The 20,251-nt window shown below is 37.1% G+C and overlaps 1 protein-coding gene and 1 pseudogene across 1 annotated transcript in view; one reads left to right on the top strand and one right to left on the bottom strand.

Annotated features, from left to right (window-relative positions):
* Positions 1-20,251, top strand: part of CA8 (carbonic anhydrase 8) — a 161,150-nt gene that overhangs the window by 30,092 nt on the left and 110,807 nt on the right. The window lies entirely within an intron of this gene.
* LOC118855817 lies at positions 4,579-11,699 on the bottom strand (annotated as a pseudogene).

Here is a 20,251-nt window from a genome sequence, read left to right as displayed (position 1 = left end):
AACCAAAGGACAGGGACCACATCACATGCTGTGACTTCAGGACACTGTGCTTGCCAAAATAATGTACTAGCTGCTAAATTCTAAATGTTTTCTTTCCTCCCTTTACTAGAATAGTGGTATCTATTATTAAAATAATACTGTTACAACAACCTCAAAAGAATGATTTATTTTCTGTGACCTCCAACTCAAATATTCTTCTGATAAAACAGGGTTATTTTTATTCACTTGGTTCAGTACTGTGAGAAGATTCCTGGTGGAATTTGTGAGAAGGGTAGGAAATGCTATTTCAAGGGTGTTTGACCTGCTTAAAGATCTCTCTCGTGGTTCTACTTCTATGGAACTCTTCCAAACCCAGAGCCCCATAGAATTCTAAGTAACTATGAGAAAATGAATTTTGTGAAACAAAGAAATTAGATTTAGGTCATGGGTATATCAAATCATGGAATTTTAGAAGTACAAAGCATTGTGCTAGGCATTGGGCTCATGAAGATAAAAAACTAAATAGTTACCCTCGAGGAGGTTACATTCTACTGGGGTTATTGGAAACGTGTGAAGGTGGTATGCAAAATGATTTGGGGATGGAGAGAGGTCTGATAGCTGGGTATCTTAGGCAAGGTTTCATTTGAATAGGTAGTACCTGGGCTCAGCCCTCCATACATTGGGCAATCAATCAATGAACCAACAAGAATTTTTAAAGTGCTTACTATGTGCTAAGCACTGTAGATACAAAGAAAAAAGTGAAATGCTTTCTATCTTTAAGGAGTTTACATTCTAATGGGGGAGAAAAATCTGTATATAAATGGGGAAATGTAAGATAATATACAAAATGAATGCAACATAGTTTTGGAAGGGAAGGCATTAGTCTCTGAAAAGAGTAGTAGAAGTTTCATAGAGAAGGTGGTTCTTGAGCCAAATCTTGAAGAGAATTTGGATCACAAGAGGTGGAGGTGAAGAGGAATGCATTCAGAAATAAGGGACAGAAAGTGCAAAGTACAGTTCTGGGAGATTGATATCTTGCGTGTGTGGAATAGGGAGTAGACATTATGCTGGATCTCATAATGCATGGAGACATAATGTATGAGAAGACTGGAATGGTAGGAAGGGCTCAGGTTGTGAAGAGTCTTAATTGACACACAGAGGAGTCTATATTTACTCTTTGAGGTAGTAAGGTGCCATTGGAGTTTATTGAGTAGTGTGGTGATATGGTCGTAACCTGTGCTTTAGGAAAATCACTTCCCTTAGGGAGGTAAAAATACATTGCTATTGCAGTAGTTCAGATGAGAAATAATACGGGCCTGTGGTATGGTGGTAGCTAAGTGAGTGGAGAAGATATCTGGGAGATATCATGGAGATAAAAAAAATAACATGCTTGGTAACTGATTTTATATTTTAAGTCGGTAAATGAGGAGTTGAAGATGAAACCAAGGTTGTGAACCTGGGCACTGGAAGATAATATCTTTGACAGTAATAGAGAAATTTGGAAGATGAGTGGATTTAAGTGTGTGTTTTGTACATGTTGAGTTTAAGATTCCTATGAGATATCTAGTTAAAAATGTCTAATAGGCAGTTAGGGTTGTGGGACTGGAGCTCTGGAGAGAGATTAGGGCTAAATACAGAGCTCAGTCATCTACCTGAAGACAAAAATTGAACCTATGAACACTGATGAGGTCACTGAATGAAAGAGTATAGAGAGAAGATGACAGGACCTAGCACAGAGCCTTGGGGGTTCACCCAGATGAAGTCAGCATGATATAGATGATGCATAGGAGACAGAGAAAGAGTGGTCAGATAGGGAGGAAGAGAGCCAGGCAAGAACAGTGTCACAAAAACCCAGATAAGCAAGAATATTCAGGAGGATAGGGTGATAAGCTGTGTCAAATTCTTCAGAGAAGTGAAAAAGGATAAGAATAAGAACTGAGGGAAGGCAATTAGATCTGTCAAATAAGAAATTAATTTAGGTAATTTAATTAAGAACTAATTTAGGAGAGATCTTTTTAAGTTTAGTGATGAGGTCAGAAGCCAGACTAGGGGAGGTTTGAGAAGAGTGGAAATGTACATGGCTTTTTCAAAGACCTGGATTTGAAGGGAGGATAATAGTTAGCAGGAATGGTAGGACAGAGTGAGGATTCTTTTGAAGGACGGGTGAGCCTTAGCATCTTTGTTGTGTGTGTTTGTTCTTCGTTTACGAGGAGGACCATGACATCAGGGAAATGATGACATGACTTGTAGTTGACTTTGACTTGAGTGCGGAAGGTCTGTGCAAGGTCACCAGACTCACTTTCTCCTCCAGAGCCCTCTGGGTCAAGTGGCCTGATATTCACCAGGATGATTAGAGATGGCCCAGGATGCAATAGGAGACCCTGGCCCTTTCAGGTTCTCGTTTTGAGTGAGGTAAAGTCCATTCAGTGAATAGGCCTCTTTAAGGAGTGAGTCAAGGGATGCCACCTTTAATTAAAAAAATCAAACTGGGAGGGGAAGACCCTCAGGGTTCCTGGCCAAAAGAGAAACAGTTACTATTTCGTATTTACATTCACTCTGTGCTAGGAGGGCAGGGACCTATTGTCCAATCTACAAGCTCCAGAGTGAATTGGGTTTAAGGTTTGGTTTTTGAGAAAGAAATCTAGCCAGTAAATCCAAAGTTAGGGAGGCAGCTTCAGCTATCAAAATGGAGCATGGAGAGAAGGCGGAGGCAACTCACAGGTTGTGTTTGTCCTTCATTCTCTAAGACGACCACGACATCAGGGAAATGATGACATGATTTACAATTGACTTTGATTTGAGTGAGAGAGGGCTGTGTAAAGTCTCCAGCTTTCTCCTCCCTATCATCTTTGTAGGCAATGGGAAAGGAACCAATATATATGGAGAGATTGAAGATTAGAGAGGTGTTGGTAATAATAGGAACACTCTACTGGATAAAGATAGGAGGAGATTGGATCATGGGTGTTTGTAGAGGGGCTGGCCTTTGCAAGGAGAAGGACTATCTCTTTATCAGAAACTGAAGTGAAAGAAGAAATGGAGGTTGGGGAGATAACATCTAGGTGAGATGAGGAGGAGGGGAGAAAAGGAATCTTCTGTGAATACCACTATGGTTTTTGTTTGTTTGTTAGTAAAGCATGAGGCAAGAACCTTAGTTGAGAGGAGGGAGCACTGGGGGAAGATTAAGTAGGGAGGAGAAAATTTGGAACAGCTGTTGTGAAGGGTGGGGGTAGAGAATTAATTACAGAGGAGTAAAATAATTGCCTTATTTCAGTGATAGCACAGTTGAAATTAAGTAAGCAAATTTGTAGTAGACCCTGTGACTTTATCCAGCTCTGTTCAATAGTGATTAGAGATTATAGGGGTCAATGGGAAGAGTAATCCAGAATTGGAGTTTGGTAGAACATTAACAACAACAGGAGATGAGAACAAGTGATTCGATAATAGGAATTGGTGGAGAGTTGAAGTGGTTCCTTAAGGGGTGAGTCCTGAGAAATGAGGAGAGTGTAGACAGAACAGGGGTAATGGCCTGGCAAAGTTTGGGGGTGGTGGAGGAGAGAAGGTAGGTCATGATTGTGACTAAGTTTGAGAGGAGTAAAGTATGGGGAGAGAGGGAATTATATAAGACCGTGACTGGATAAAGTAATTTCAGAATTCTGGGTTTTGGGAAATGGAATCCTTGTGGATGATGATCAAGGGTGCAACCATTTCTGTATAATTGAATTGGACTAGGGGAGGGGTCACGGGAATTGAGCAGATTTAGCAGCTGGGAGATTAGGGTATTTGAGGGAACATCAACATATATATATATATATATATATATATTTATATACACACACATATATATATATATATATACATATATACATGTATATATGTATATATGTTGAAGTCCCCTAGTATGAGGACAACTGGAGCCAAAGTCATTGAGAAAGTAGGAAGAATGCTCTGGGGGTTGGTATATAATACCCACTAGGATCTGGATTAGACAATAAATTTTCATAAAATCAATAATAACAAGAGGGAACATTTACATAGGACTTTTAAAGTTTACAAAGTGCCTTACAGATATTATTTTAGTGATCACCATAACTCTGTGAGATAGGTTTTATTATCTCCATTTTACAAATGAGCAACCCAGGGTCAAGCTACTAAATGTCTAAGCAGCAATGAGGATCAAATAGGATTTTGATTTCATTTTTAGGACTAATGATACATGGAAGAGAACTTCTTTTGATGAACTATGTGTATCTGTGTGCATACATACATGCACACACATGCACACACACATTTATTTTTACAAGCACTTTGTTTTTTGAGAATCATTTAACATGAAATTATACAAGTAAAATTTTATAAACACAAATCCACATGTCATAACCCTGATAATAAAGAACAAAGTAAAAATAAGAAAACTAAATTAGCCACTCTATATTGGACAGACTTGTGTCTCATATACTTGAAGTCCTTTACAAAATAGTAATTTCAGATCAGTAAAAGATGATTCTACATTCTATGCTGTCATGCTGTAAGGTAAGTTGCTGTAGTATCTGCACCTGCTTTCTCCTAGTCTTCCTTTAGTATGACTGATTGATAATTGTCTTACTGATTACCCTTTTGGGATGCTTTTCCATGCATGCTTTATTGACCTCGCCTTGACCCCTAGTATCATGTGGTCCACCAGCTGTAGCCCCTTTCCCTCCTTTATGTTGTTGCTGTTGCTGTTTGCCTACTTCTTTGGGCTGTGCAATTTTGATTTCACACTTCCCATAACCAATTTGATGACATCTGTTTTCTAATAATTTCATTACTGGTTCTTCATCTGTATATGTAATAAAATAGAATCTTTTTTCATTCTCTTTTGCGTGCATAGAAAATTCAATATTCTTGGTCTTGTCAGATGTTCCAAAATATGCTTTGATTTCTTATTCACACGTTATACACCCCAAAATACTCTTTGGGGGATCCTTTCATTTTAAAGCTTTGGCCATTTTGAGGTCTATCCACTTGCTATTCTGTATGTGTTCTTTAAGTTCCTGGACCTTATCAACACTGTCAGCATCTTTGAAAATACAAATCCAAATTCCTTTGATCTTCCAGTGACTAGATCCATTTTAATGTCAGAACAAGACAGGTATTTGATCAGTTTTCTTGCTTTTACCCTAGCTTAGCCCTCTAAAAAACATTTTACCAAGGTCCTTCGCATTCTTGTTCGTGTTGATTTTGGACCCTTCAGTTGAACTCCATGTTACTGTACTCTTTCATGTCCTTTCTGGTGGCAGGGCTGTCAGCTGGGGGCAGGTGGCAAGGAGACAGAGTCACAGTGGTGGCAGCTTATATGAAACTAGATTTAAAATGACAGGAAAAGCCATCATTACACATTTAACAGATTGTAAGAAATACCCAGCAAGAGCAATTTCAGAAATTTTAGGAGCTATATTAAAGCCATTTAAGTAAATTATCGCTTTTGGTAACCTAGTGGTTTTAAGAGTTATTTATCTCTGAAAGTGGTAACATTTCTAGTAAGAATCTGATTATCCTATTTTTAAGTAGTTGTGATGTGCTCAATATATAAAGTTAATGCTACTGAGCTGCTATCAGCAGGCTATTTGTTGTAAGTGGTTTTTTTTTTTTTTTTTAATGCAATTTATTTATTTAACAAATTTGGTTTTCAGCATTGATTTTCACAACAGTTTGAATTACAAATTTTCTCCCCATTTCTGCCCTCCCCCCCCACTCCAAGATGGCGTATATTCTGGTTGCCCTGTTCCCCAGTCAGCCCTCCCCTCTATCACCCCCCTCCCCTCTCATCCCCTTTTCCCTTCCTTTCTTGTAGGGCAAGATAAATTTCTACGCCCCATTGCCTGTGTATCTTATTTTTTAGTTGCATACAAAAAGTTTTTTTTTTGTTTTTGAACATCTGATTTTAAAACTTTGAGTTCCAAATTCCCTTCCCTCTTCCCTTCCCACCCACCCTCCCTAAGAAGTTGAGCAATTCAACCTAGGCCACACATGTATTATTATGTATAACCCTTCCACAATATTCATGTTGTGAAAGGCTAACTACATTTTGCTCCTTCCCAACCCATCCCGCTTTATTGAATTTTCTTCCTTGACCCTGTCCCCTTTCCAAAGTGTTTGTTTTGATTACCTCCACCCCCATCTGCCCTCCACTCCATCATCCCCCTGCCTTTTATTTTTTTTTTTTTTATCTTCCTCCCTCTTCTTTCCTGTGGGGTAAGATACCCAACTGAGTATGTATCACAAGTGTATCTATCACAAGTATTACTTGTGATAGATTGGCATTGAACCATTCATACACTCCCACCTGAGTCCCTAAACTTAAAGACATGCATTTGTGAGATGCCTGGCAGGGGATGTGGGTGAAGGTTTTCATAGAATAGAGTAAAGATAATTAGTCCATCTAGAGAAGGAGTCAGTGATCTTTTCTTTCAATGACATTTTACCCTGGCTCTGCCACTTACTAGTTTTCCGACCATAGGCAATTTCACCTAATTGTTTTGACCTTTGTTTCCTCTTTATGAAATGGGAATCATACTGCTTACACTAGTGAGTCAATATGAGGAAAACACTTTCAAAACCTTAAGATATTTCTAAAATCTTATTTATCTTATTCTGAACTTAAGAAATAAAATAAGCATTTCCATAACATAGTAGAATAGAAAAAATGATGATAGCACAAGAAACTGCAAATCTATTATGTACAACTTGCTATCCCACATATATTATATATACATATATATTTATAAAATAAAGTTATCATGTAAGTTTCTTTTTATCCCCTTTTTTCTTCCCTCCCCCACCTACCCTAGGGATGGTTACCATCGGACACACACACACACGTATATATGTGAAATCATTTTTAAAGTTACTGTATAAACACCACCATCACCACCACCACTACTCTTACTTTTCCCCTTTTATTTTTATTAAATTAATACATATTTATGGAATAAAACAAGAATTTCCATGATATAGCACAATAAAAATGATGATTGTACCTGAAACTGCAAATCTACTACACACAACTTGCTATTCCCTTCAAATATACAACAAAGTCAGCAAGTAAATTTCATTTTTCCTCCTTTTTTCTACACTGGCACTACCACTACTACTACTACTACTACTGCTACTACTACTACTACTACTACTACTACTACTACTACTACTACTACTACTACTGCTATGCAGGTCCAATCATGTCACCCCTCTCTCCTACTCAATAAACTCCCATGGTTTCCTGTGTAAACAATTCAAACTTACTCTTTAATCTTTAATAAAGTCATCATTCAAATTTCTTTGAATTTATCTTCCAAAAATAGATATATTTGTCTTATGAATAGTTCTGTTCTCTGATGTGCACATCTAGCAAATTGCTCCATGTGAAATGGTCTTGGTATATTTGCAAAAGCAGGCATCCCTTCTGCCAGGATGTCTTCAGTCAGATGGATGGTTACTTGAATATTACCTTGATAACCACCTGTGGCTAGTAACTAGGCAGGTTAGCCTTAGACAACTTCTATCCAGAGGTACAATTTAATTGTGCAAGATTCCTCCTCTCCCTTCCCAAACTGTGAATCTTTGGGCAGTGTAAGCAGGTGCTGGTATGATCTGAGTAACACTGAAAGGCCTCCTGATCAAATCTATCTCTTCTACTTGTTTGTCAGAGTCCCTGCCATTCTCACCATTAATAAGAAGGAAGGAAACTAGCATCTGCTAAGTACCTATTACATGGCAGGCACGGAGTTAAGTGTTTTACAATATTTTCTTATTTATTCTTCACAATAAACTGGGAAGAAGATGCTATTATTATCCCCATTTTACAGTTGAGGAAACTGAGGGAAATTATCAACTTGTTCAGTGTCACACAGCTAGAAAAGATTTGAACCCGGATCTTCCTGGCTCTAGGTCCAGTGCTTTATCCACTGTGCTACTTAGCTATGTAATCTTTCCTTTGAGTCAAAACTTTGAATGACTCTTTTAGAATAAAAATGGTTTTTTGGGGGGAGGGGTAAACCGTTGTCAATTAATCAGCAACTGCTTTTTGGCTCCTATTTTGTGCTAGGTATAGTTGCCTAATATGGATTTGTTTATCAGAGTAACTTTTGTCACCTTGAAAGAACCTGAGGAAGCAGAGCACAAGAGAAATGCATTTTGATAAAGAGGAAGGAGTTAGCAAAGGTACAGAGTAAGGAGTGCTGCCAGGTAAGGGAGGATTAAAAAGAAAAGTTCCTTCCTTTTTGGCATTCAACAACTTATCAAAACAGCGGAATCTTATCTTCTACTCCTATCCAAATTTATGTGGCTTCAGTCATATGGTAAAAAACATGTCTCTGTGTGTGTATGTATGTATGTGTGTGTGTGTGTGTATGATATCATTAGACACAACAACATGGTAGAAGTTATAGTATCAGCTTGCTTTATAGTAATGGAAAGATAGAGAGGCGTATGATTTTAAAAAATCAAAGCACAGCACAGTATTATCATTTTGATTTTAATAAAATGATGTTACAGAATTATTAAAACCATGACAATCTAACATATGTGTATATATGACACACACATATCTATATCTATATCTATATACATACATGTGTGTACACATAAAACTTTAAGTATTTTAGTCATAAGAAATAAGTCCTTATTAGGGAACAAAAAGGCATAGTGACATTAGGAAGGTAATTGTATTCTTGCTGCTCCGTCTCTGTGTTTGAATCCCTAGGGTGGCTCACAACAGAGTCATTATGGAACTCTATGAATGAAAGCAAATTGGATATAAAAATTGAAATGAATCAAAGGGAAGTGTAATTTTTGGTGTTAAGGTTTTCCTGAGAAGGCAGCTTGGTCTGGTAGGTAGAGATTAGTAGGGAATAGCTGCATTATAATCCCAGTTCACCCTGGGCTTTGCTATTTGAATTCCATTCGATTGTTTAACCTCAATTTCTTCATCTGTACCTATTGTATAATTATACCAAACTCATCCCAGCCAGCTTTAGAAAAATGCTGTTAGGATTTGTGACAATTTAAGAAGTATGTTGAGCTCAGAGGATGATAATGGAAATTATCATTATTAAACAAAACACAATATAATACAAATTTATGTTCTTTCATTTATTTCATTCAAATGATTCTCCTAAGCACTTTAAAGGCATAACTGGATATTCAGAATATAAGTATTGTAGCATAAAGTAAAATAATCTTATGTAGTATTTTGTAATTTGCTATGAGTAAGGTTAAGATTCTATAGATAGCCACCTATAAACATATTGAATATGAAAATAGTATGCATGAAGTCATTGGTTCAGGGATCTGAGAATTAAAAGACAGTTAACATTGGACCTGAATGCATGAAATAGGTTGCTCGCATTTAGAAAGTTCATTAACAATTCTCAATTAACTAAACTTGGAAAGATACATGGGGAGAAAATTAGTATAGGTTGTTGAAAGATGGTAGTTTAGGATTGTTGTTGTTCAGTCGTGTCTGACTCTTCATGACTCATTTGGGGTTTTCTTGGCAAAGATACTATGATAGTTTGCTATTTCCTTCTCTAGTTCATTTTACAGATTGAGTAGGCTGAGGCAAACAGGTTTAGGTGACTTGCCCAGAGGCACACAGCTAGTAAGTGTCTGTCTGAGGCCAGTTTGAACTCAGGAAAATGAGTCTTCCTTATTTCAGGCTCGGTGCTCCATCCACTGCACCAAGTTTAGGATTATATATATATATATGTATATATATATATATATATATATATATGTAGTAAGTAGCAAAATTAGAGAACTCCAGCCTTCATACTTCAAATTCGATATGCTTTCCACAATTTTATTCTCTATTAAAGTGCTTTTTATGCTTTCAGACTCTCTGGAGTATACTTTGCAAGGGTAGGTTTGTGGCATGAAAAACATCTTGTATCTTATAACACCCCCCTGCACCTCCCCCCCAAAAGTGACTGAGGGCATATCAACAACTTCTATCCTCACTGTCCCTTCTAGATGTAATTTTATGAAAATAATATGCCCACACTTGGAGGGCATCTTTGATAGTGTTAGTAGGGAACCGGTAGGTTTTATAAATGATCATAACAAATCACATGTTTGTCATCACACAATTGGCTAAAAGTTGTACAGAACACAAGCTCTCAGTGTGTTTATTGTTTCTGACTATTATAAAAGCATTTGATTCCATAGAATAATCACTGCCTTAAAGGCTCTTATACAATATAGTGTCTCCCATGCTGGGGTGGGGTGGGGAAATGCCTGGGGAACTGATTTCTAGTTGATATGCAAACTCTCTGCAGGTGGGAAAAAGGGCTTTTGACTGTTATGACAGGGCCTTCTTTGACTGGATATTTGAGACTGGCTTCTTAATTTAGAAGGTGGGGAGATTGCTGAGGTCCTTACAGGGAAAAACCTTGTACAGCCAGTGTGCTCTACTATTCTCCAAGCAACATCATGAGAAATTGAAGAAGGCCTCTAGTACATTGGGTGAACCCCTTGCAGCAAACTTATAGATGGACGTGAATAAAAATCACACAGGATGGGCAGCCAAGAATGAGTCGCAATCATCCATGTTGCCTTGTTGGAGGGAATATTCACTGTAATGAGATCACAGAATCATGGGAATATTTGAGTATTGCCTGTTCTCTAATTCTCTATAGGGCTAGGAGCCATAACTAGGAATTCTTGGGCCCCAGGAAAATTATGTTTAGAAAGGTGGAGAGTGGAGCAGAGAACAGTCCATTCTAGATGCAGATATACTGAAAGATGAGGTGGCCTATTCCCCAGCAAACCTGACCCATATGTCTGTAACAAGCTAACAGTTCCCATCCCTGCAACTCTCAGAAAGAAGAGGCAGAAGGGCAGGCAGTGGGGTAAAGTGGGCCTCAAGAATGTGGTCCCCGATGTGCAGAACCATAAAGGTAATTTAGAATACCCAAACTAAAGTTCTGAGTTTAGAAATTCTGATCCTTCCTTATCGCTGGTCCTGAGTCATCAGACTATGTCCCAAATTCAATGATATACTATGAGAAACATTTTACAATTATTTTTTATAAATATCGTTTAACCTACCTTGCTATTCAGGAGAACTATCACAGATTTTTGTCAGCTTCCATTGTTCTTTATCAACTTATCAGCCCTTGGCTTATGTTTCATTTAACTAGATCCCCCCCTGTTTTCTGACTGATTTGTAATCAAATGAGTTAAAACCTTTTACTTGGAGAGAACAAACTAAGAACTAAAAGATTCATACTAATTAGTAGGAGCCCCTACCCCTACTTAGATGAACTGGGTCTTTTTTTCCCCTTTCCCCTAAGAGAAGCTATCTTCTCTGTGATTGAGTGAGAAGAATGGAAACTTATCAGTCTTATATTATCTACCTCATATTACTTCTTGTAGGAAAGTGTTTTGCAAGATAAAGTACTATATAAAACATGAGATAATCATTATACGAACTTGAGCTAGTGTTTACATAGCAGTTTTAAAGTTTGTGAAGTTTTTATTATACATGATCTCATTTGAACCTAACGATAGTCCTGTAAGATATGGGAGAAATGATTATTAATAACCAATGATTTGGGGAGATTGAGAGTTCCCTCTTTTTCTAAAGTCCTGATTTTAAAAAGTTCAGTGTCTTGAAGGACATTGCTGATAATGAGATTGGACTAACTTTCTTGTTTAAGACCCCACCCAGGTGGAGTAGCCATTGCGTTCTGCTCAAACTTGAATGGGGTATAAATTCTTTGAATAGATTGCCCAAAGTTGGGGGTAGTCTGGGTGTAGAGATATCTACTCTATCCAAGGGTGACATGATGTCATTCCCAGCCCCTCATTGTAATAGTCTTTCTTTCATTAATTGTTAACCAATCAGAGTTGATTGCCACTCCTTTTCCAAAAGAACATATAGCCCTGAGTCCACTGCCATGATTATCTTTGGTCTAAGAGAGAAGGCCAAACGACCATCCTTTTATTGATGAACATGCTGGCCTTACTAGTAAAATGATGAAATTACGTCTCTCGAACCTTTTAATCACAACAGAGAGATACTACTGGTAACATTAACCTCATTTGCACAAAAGAGTCTTTGAGACACAGAGAAGTTAAGGGATTTGCCTAAGATCACAGAGCTAGTAAATGTCAGAGGCAGAATTATAATCTACTGACTCCAGTTCACTACTCTGACTATTATAATAGCCAGATGATGATGACATATTCATTCTTATTATTATTTAAGAGGTAGGAGAAGTTAGAGGCTAGAAATTTATTTTATCACTTCATGAAGGTTAAAAAATAGCCAACTTTAAAAAGCAACTTCACTGAGCTATTTGCACATCTAGAAAAAGTATTTAAGTAAATACTATTCAATTAAGAGGCATGTTTAAAATTTATTCATTGCTAAGTGATTTAGAGTTACACCATAAAAGCATTCCTTTTTATGTTGAGAAAAATAATCTGGTTATGGTATGAGAATGGGTCTAACATTAAGCATATTTAACAAATATGCCAAAAGATAATACAGTATGTACTAGAGAATTGTCCTTTTTTTTGTAGAAGTGTTGTGTTTTCTTGAATAGTTCATAACTTTTGAAGGTAGTTTTGTTTTCCATATTGTACATTATTCACTTAAAGTAGATACAATTAACCACTAATGTTTCAGTGTCACAATGAATATTTTAAAGGACTATAAATATACTACAGTTGAAAATATATTAGGACAGTCAAAATGGTATTTTCTTCAGTTTAAACAAATCTGATAACATCAGAAGTTTACAGGTGACATTCTACTTTGCTAGTCTGCCATCAGCAGCATTTAGTGCTAGAGCATATTTAATCCTTTCGAGTGACTCTAATCATACAATAGTTTCCTACAGGGAAAATATATTCTCCCTCCTAGTTAATGACTATTTCATGCCCTTAAGCATAATTTTTGGCTATAGTAATAGCATTTGTTATCCTCATTCCCATAAATAACTAATCCATTTTTGAAAATTATTAAGCCATTCACCTCAATAATAATTTATGACAGTAAATTCTGTTCTTTAATTATTGTTGGAAAGACTAGCCTGAATGTAAGGGAAAGAGATTTGGGCTTAGAGCTTTATAATGCTGGGGCCTCCTTTACTATTGAAAGATTGTGTGATCTTCGGAAAACTTCTTAGAATCTCTGTTTCTCCTCTGGTAGTTGAAGCTGAATGCTAAAGTATTTTTCACTTGTCTTAGGAAGCTGGTTCAGACCTGGGTAAGTTTTTAGGGAATAGGAAGAACATGATGGCCACATAGTGTAGTGATTAGCTCTCTAGACTTTAATCCAGTGATCTGAGCTTCAGTCTTGGTGAGAACTATAGTCTAGGGAGCTAGGCAGTATAGGGGATAGAGTACTGGACTTGGAGTCAGGAAGATTTTGGTTTAAACTTTGCCTCATATACTTAGCTGTGTGACTCTTGCCAAGTCATTTAACCTTTCTCAGCCTCAGTTTCCTCACCTGTAAAATGGAAATGATAATAGCACCTACCTCACAGATTTGTGAGAATCAAATGAGATCACATGGAAACATTGAAGTGTTATATAAATATTAGTTATCATCATTATCACCATCCTCTTCCTCATCATGATCATCACCATCACCATCACCATTGTGATCATGATCATAACCATAATCATCATTACCACCACCATCATCCTCATCCTCTTCCTCCTCCTCCTCATCATCTCTCTAGAATGCTAGCCTCTGCAAAGCTGTATCGTACCCCCTACCTGACAATATTTTGACAATGTTTTGCATTACCCTGTCTGAGAAAAGAAAACATTTCTAAGATAGCTGTGAAGTATATTCCTAATTCAGCAAAGACTACTTCATTGCCATGTTAGGTTTGAGGAATCCTAAACATAATTGTGGGAGGAAGGGAAGCAAATATCCTGACCTTTCCAACATCATTCTTTGGGTTGAGGTGGCTTGGGATCCTCATCTAAAGAGATCATACTCAAGTGCTGATCGACTTTTGAACTTTGTGTGTCTATTTCTCAGAGTCAAATTAGGAGATAAAGAATAACTCTTCAGTAGAAGCCCTTAAAAAAGTCAACCTCTGGTTGTGGTGGCAGTGGAGGGGAGGGTTTACATGGCATGAGATCATTCTTTTAATGGCAGAGAGGGAGTAACATAGGGATAATTGCTTTGATTGCAATTGAGATGATACTTGGGCTTCTGTGGCTGAAGCTGTACAGTCCTAGCTTTGAAAAGGTTCATGCTGCTCTGGTTTTACAAAGCACAAATAACCCACATATATTCAGGGATAAGAGTGATGAGGTTTCCATTTTTGCTGTGTTTATTCAGTCGTTTTTAGTCATGTTGGATGCTTCATGACCCTATTTGGCTTTTTTTTGGGGGGGCAAAGATACTAGAGTAGTTTGCCATTTCATTCTCCAGATGAGGAAACTGTGGCAAATAGGGGAAAGTGACTTGCCCAGAGTCACACAGCCAGTAAGTGTCTGAGGACAGATCTGAACTCAGGTAAATGAGTCTTCTTGACTCCATGCCCATCACTCTGTCCACTGCGCTATCTAGATGTCCTTTACCTGTGTTTACCCCTATTAATAACAAAATAAAGAAAGAAATTTCCCCAGAATAACAAGAATTGCAATGAACCTTCACTCAGCAAGAAGCAGATTCTTTCCCTGTATATTGTTATTATGTTTGTTTCATAAATTGCCTTCATGCATAGTACATTCCTTTGGCACAGATGAATTTATATATTAAATAAATGGAAGATACTAGCACCATTCAAGTGAATGCAAAGAAAGTGTTTATATAGCATTAAGCTTCTCTCCCTCTCTGTCTCTCTCTCTTCCCCCTCCCCATCTCTCTGTCTCTGTCTTTCCTCACTTTATGTCTCTGTCTCTATCTGTCTCTTCCTCTCCCCATCCTCTCTCAAAACAGAGAGTCTGCTCCCCTACATTGATTACCAAGCCTTAAACAAAACAGCTATTTGCAGCAGCTATTTGCTTTCATTAATCTCAGAAATTTTGGTTGGATTCCAAGAATAGCATGGATAGTGGATAGAGCATGTACCAGAAGACCTGCATTTGATTCCTATTTCAGACTCTATCTTAGGACAGTTACTTAAATTGCCTCAGTTTCTTCATCTGTAAAATGGGGAATAATAATATTCCCTACATCAGAGAGTTATTGGGAAGATGAAATAATATATGTAAAGCACTTTACAAACTTAAAAGCACTAAATAAATGTTAGCTATTAGCATTAAAAGTTTGTATCTATGCATATTATTCTGCATCTGTAGAGTCATTATAATTTTCTTAGACCTAGTGACAGGGATAAATAGAAAATAGCCTGCTGGACACAGTTTGGACATTATGAATGCAGTATATTGTGCTATAATGCTTGTTTTGAAAACTCAAATTGTTATTCAAAATTTCATCAGAGAAAAAAATGAGAGAACATAGAAAACTGCGCAACTTCACAATAACTCGCAAGTTGCAACCTTTCCAATGCCCACTTCCATAAATTTTCAGTTTTTTTTTCAGGTAAAGTACTATATTTATTGTATATCTTCTGGTACAATAGGAGCTATGGGTGGAGGTGGACTGGTCTGACCCTCCTCCCTTCCTCACCTTCCACCAAGACTGAGGCCCCCAGACTGCTAGAGTTTTTACTCACCAGGCCCCCAGCCACTCAACTTTGCCAACCTGACCCTGTGGGAACCTGGTGTAGTCTGTGCAACAGTCCATGGCAGGGCAAACCACCACACCAATTTGTTTCTTATTTCTTAACCATTCAACATGCACATAAATGTACTACCATTTTGACTTGAGTCCTATCTTTTTATGTTATTGACAAAGTTGTGCCTCTAACTCTATCTCCCCCATAAGCCTCGTGGTTCTAATTTTGAGATTTTGCCTAGCATAGTGATTTTTAGCAACTCATATTTGGAGTTATAGAAGAGCTGACTGCACTTGTTCATACTCTTTGGGTTAACCAATGTATTTGCAACTTCCTAATAATAATAAGTGAGGTTCTGGCAGACCTTCTTGCCCCATACGTTGTGTCTTATTCAAATAATATCTCAGTTGTTTCTCAGAATGAACAGGAACATGTCACAGTTTCAAGAAGTACTCAGCTAGTTCTTCAGCCACAACTTGTGTTGCAAGATTGAGAAGTGTATTTTTCACTTGGCTCAGGTAATCTTGTTGGTCTTTGTGTTTGAATTGGAATGGCTACAAATGGGAACAAGCTACACACAACTGCTGGCAGAAATCAAAGACTTGAAGTGTTTCCTAGTAACAGAAAGAGAGGCAGTAGTTTAGTGGATAGACTTGAAATCAGAAAAACTAGTTTAAATCCTGTCTGAGATTAGCTGTATGATGATAGATAAATCACTTAATTTTATTAAGCCTCAGTTTCTCTATCTGTAAATTGGGATAATGGGATCATCTATGTAAAGCATTTTGGAAACTTTAATATGTGATATAATTGTCAATTATTATTATTCCTATAGACAATTCATTCCAGGGTACCTGAAGCTGATGGAGCTTTACCTGTTTAATAAGAGAGAGAACGTTGATAAGTGGATTGTTGAACTAAAAGGTGGCTTTTTTTTTAACTTTGAAGAGGATTTTTGTGGCTTTGTCCTTGTTGTGACATTTGAAACCAAGTTGCCCTTTCTTTGAGGAAGTGGAGGCCTCTGAAAGGGTGTGGGAGTGTGGAGTGGAGAGGGAAGCAGATAATAACCCAAGGCTGTACATTTCCTAGTAGCATGAAACCTGTGCCAGTTAACTTGACTGGAAAGGAAGTATTCTCTGATGGCTAACAGCCATCAGAGAATTAACTACTAGCTATTAAATCTGCCCTGGATCCCTGGCATAGTAATAATAAATAATAATGTCATTAATGTAGTACTTTAAAGTTGGAAAAGCTCTTTCATACATTATCAAAGCTACCCTCTGGGTTGGGTACTATAGGGATCGTTATTCTCATTTTACTGATGAATTAACTGAGGCTTAGACAGATTAAATGATGGCCTATGGTCATTATTTGGAATGAGTGAGACATTCAGTTATGGTCCTAAATGACCACAAAATTTTAGTCTATTTTATGGAAGCCTAGATTTTTATATGGCTACCATGTCTATTGGGCTTTGTTATATTTGTTTTTCCCCTTGCGGGGTCAAGAGTGTTCCAGGACTGGAAAATGCATTAATGGACCCTGATTGAGGATGGCCTAGTTGAAGTTATGCTGAGGCTCTTGTATATATGCATAGCAGTAATTCAACTGAACACATATTATTTAAACCACTACTATGTGCAAGTCACTGTGCTATGTGATAGGATGATGCTGCAGAAGGTAGAAGATGTCTTCTGTGATTCTTCAAGGAGCAAGCTGATATGCTACCACACTATCACTCTGTTAGGCAGATATTCAGGAAAGGGGAAACCAAAGAACTTAATCCACCAATACTATTAATGAAGAGATTCGGCAGAGGATTTCTATTATTATGTTTAAGGGCTTGATTGGGGCTACCACTGCATAGAGACATCAATGGAGAATAAATGGAGAATAAAAGTTAAATGAATTTAACTCTTCAGTAAAATCTATGCAAATATGACATCCAGTTGGCTATTAAAATACATCATTTAGAGGGAAACTATCTTCCTTGTGATGGTAAATCATCTTTTTAGACTACTTGATTCCATATTCCAGAATAATGTTTCCTTCACAGGCAGCATATTTTCTGAAGAAGATCTTTCATCTGCATGGCTTCTAGTACAGCCTGTCTCACATGGAGACTGTAGTTTGTAGCCAAATTTTGGAAAGGGAGAAAAAAAATGTTTAGAATTCAGCTATTGCTCTCCACGACCACTCACCCACAAGCAAATAGACAAATAAATATGGATCAAGAGATCAAACAGTTTCTATGTTGCAATGAATAATGTCTGTGGTAGGACTGTGTTTGGTTCCTTTTAGTGGTAGAATTTATTAAAAATACTGTTATGCATTCTGAGTTTGGATAGTCACCTTTTCATGATTCTCTCCTCTAATTTGCCTGTTGGATAAATCCAAGACTCAACAAATGACAGCACTGAAAAACTTGGAAAAACACTTGAAGATACAATCAAATTGTGATGGGAATGGGAATATGCAAAGCAATGAAAGGGGGTAAGTTGAGGAGGAGGAGCAAGAAAAAATAAAGTTTCCTTTATTAGAACTAGAAATCTGGTTAGATCATACATGCTTCCCTGTATACAGGCACTCTCTGGCTTTAGGTAATGTTTGAGGCAGTTCATGATGTCCTGGTGATTGAAATTTGTGACTTATGAGTTACAAGAACCTCAAATCTAGAAGATTGCTCACATCTCATATCTCAATGAAGAATATTTCCTCAACTTTCCATAGCAACAATAATAACTAACATTTATGCAATACTTTGGGGCTTGGAAAGCACTTTCATCATCTCATTTGATTCTCATAACAACCCCGTAAAATAAGTGCTGTTCTTTTTTCCTAGGAAACGGAAACTAAGAAAAGTTAAGTGACTTGCCTAAGGCTTATAGCTAGAAAGGTCTGAGACAGGATTTAAATGAGGGTCTTTCTGATGCCAAATTGGACATTCAGTCCACTACAGTGAGCAGTCTCCCAATCACAAGAATAAACTTCTCTATGGAAGATAGGATCCCCAGAGGAGTATGAAGTGCAATATATTTTGGATTGGAGATCAGAGCACTGATACTCCTTGAAAGGTGGCAAATGGCATATGTTATAGGGTACATCTCTTTGAAAAACTCTATGCCTTCCTCTTTTTTTCACCAGAAATGTTGCCAGAACTTCGTGGATTTTTTTTTCATCAAATCTTTTAAAGGCAGGTGCTCTCTTTCCTTCAGGATGTCTTTAGCAGTGAGGACAGTGGGGAGGGAGAGAGAAGAAAGGAATTATTTAATATGGACAAGCAAACACATAGACTTTTAGGGAAATTTCTTACCTAATAACAAACATAAAAATCTTATCAAAATGAGTTCTGCAAACTGAGATTATGATCTTTAACTGTACCTCTGAAGATATGATACAACAAACATCCCTATAGGTAGGATAGAATCGGATTACAGTTTCTGAGTCCTCCCTAAAGTCATGTAGACTTTTTCTTTTTGAAAGAGAGAGATTATGAAACACAGATATACAGATGTATATATATATATATATATACATATGTGTAATTATGTATATGAGTGTATATGTGTAATTATATATGTCATTTTATGTGTGCATGTATATGAATATATATATATATGTATGTGTATGCGTACATTTATCTATCTATATCACTGAATCTGTGATGACTGTAATTCAGGTCCAGCCTAGGTGTCATGTCAGTGAAAGCAAGTTGAGTTCCCATCTTGTCCCTATAGGAATGTGTTTGAGAGCCTGAAGTGTATGATCATAGAATCAGAGATTTAGAATTGGAAATAATCTTTGAGGATATTTAGGCTAATCCCTTCATTTTGTAGATGAGGAAATTGAAGCCTACATTTTAGTAGTTATATTCATTTTCTGTAGATGAGAAAAAGGAACTTGGGGCAGCTAGGTGGCGCAATGAGTAGAGCACTGGCCCTGGAGTCAGGAGGACCTGAGTTCAAATCCGGCCTCAGATACTTGACACATATACTAGCTGTGTGACCTTGGGCAAGTCGCTTAACCCCAATTGCCCTGCCCCCCCAAAAAAAACAAACAAAAAAAGGAACTTAATCTCAGAACAAGAAATTGCCATTTTTATCCTGTAATTTTACTTACCTTGTACAAATCTCATTTGCTTTTCCTGCATAGAATATCCCTTTTATGTAATCTTTTAATTTTGACTCCTTTTTTTCTCCCATTTCTTGTAACTCATTAATTTTTTTGGCTTCTTAAAATCAAAGAGATTAAAATCTCAACAATAATTTATTTAACACTTTGTAGTTTACAATATTATGAACCATAATGAATCAATCAATAAACCAACAAGTATTTATTAAGTCACTACTCTGTAATGCACCGTGTTCCATGCTAGAGATACAAATAGAATGGATAAAACTACAGCTAGTGATTTCTTTTGATTGTATTTTTATGATAGCAAAACCACCAGAGGGAAAAGAAAGTAGTGAGTGTAATTAAAATTCCATCCTCCCTCTTGTGACCCATAACCTTTGCAAAACTTTCTAAATTATTTTGCAATATAATTTACAGTGTACCATGTGACTGTAGGCAGTAGGATTGTC

The sequence above is a fragment of the Trichosurus vulpecula genome, chromosome 1, assembly GCF_011100635.1.
Source record: "Trichosurus vulpecula isolate mTriVul1 chromosome 1, mTriVul1.pri, whole genome shotgun sequence".
Lineage (NCBI taxonomy): Eukaryota > Metazoa > Chordata > Mammalia > Diprotodontia > Phalangeridae > Trichosurus > Trichosurus vulpecula.
This window is presented reverse-complemented; position numbering and strand designations above follow the sequence as displayed.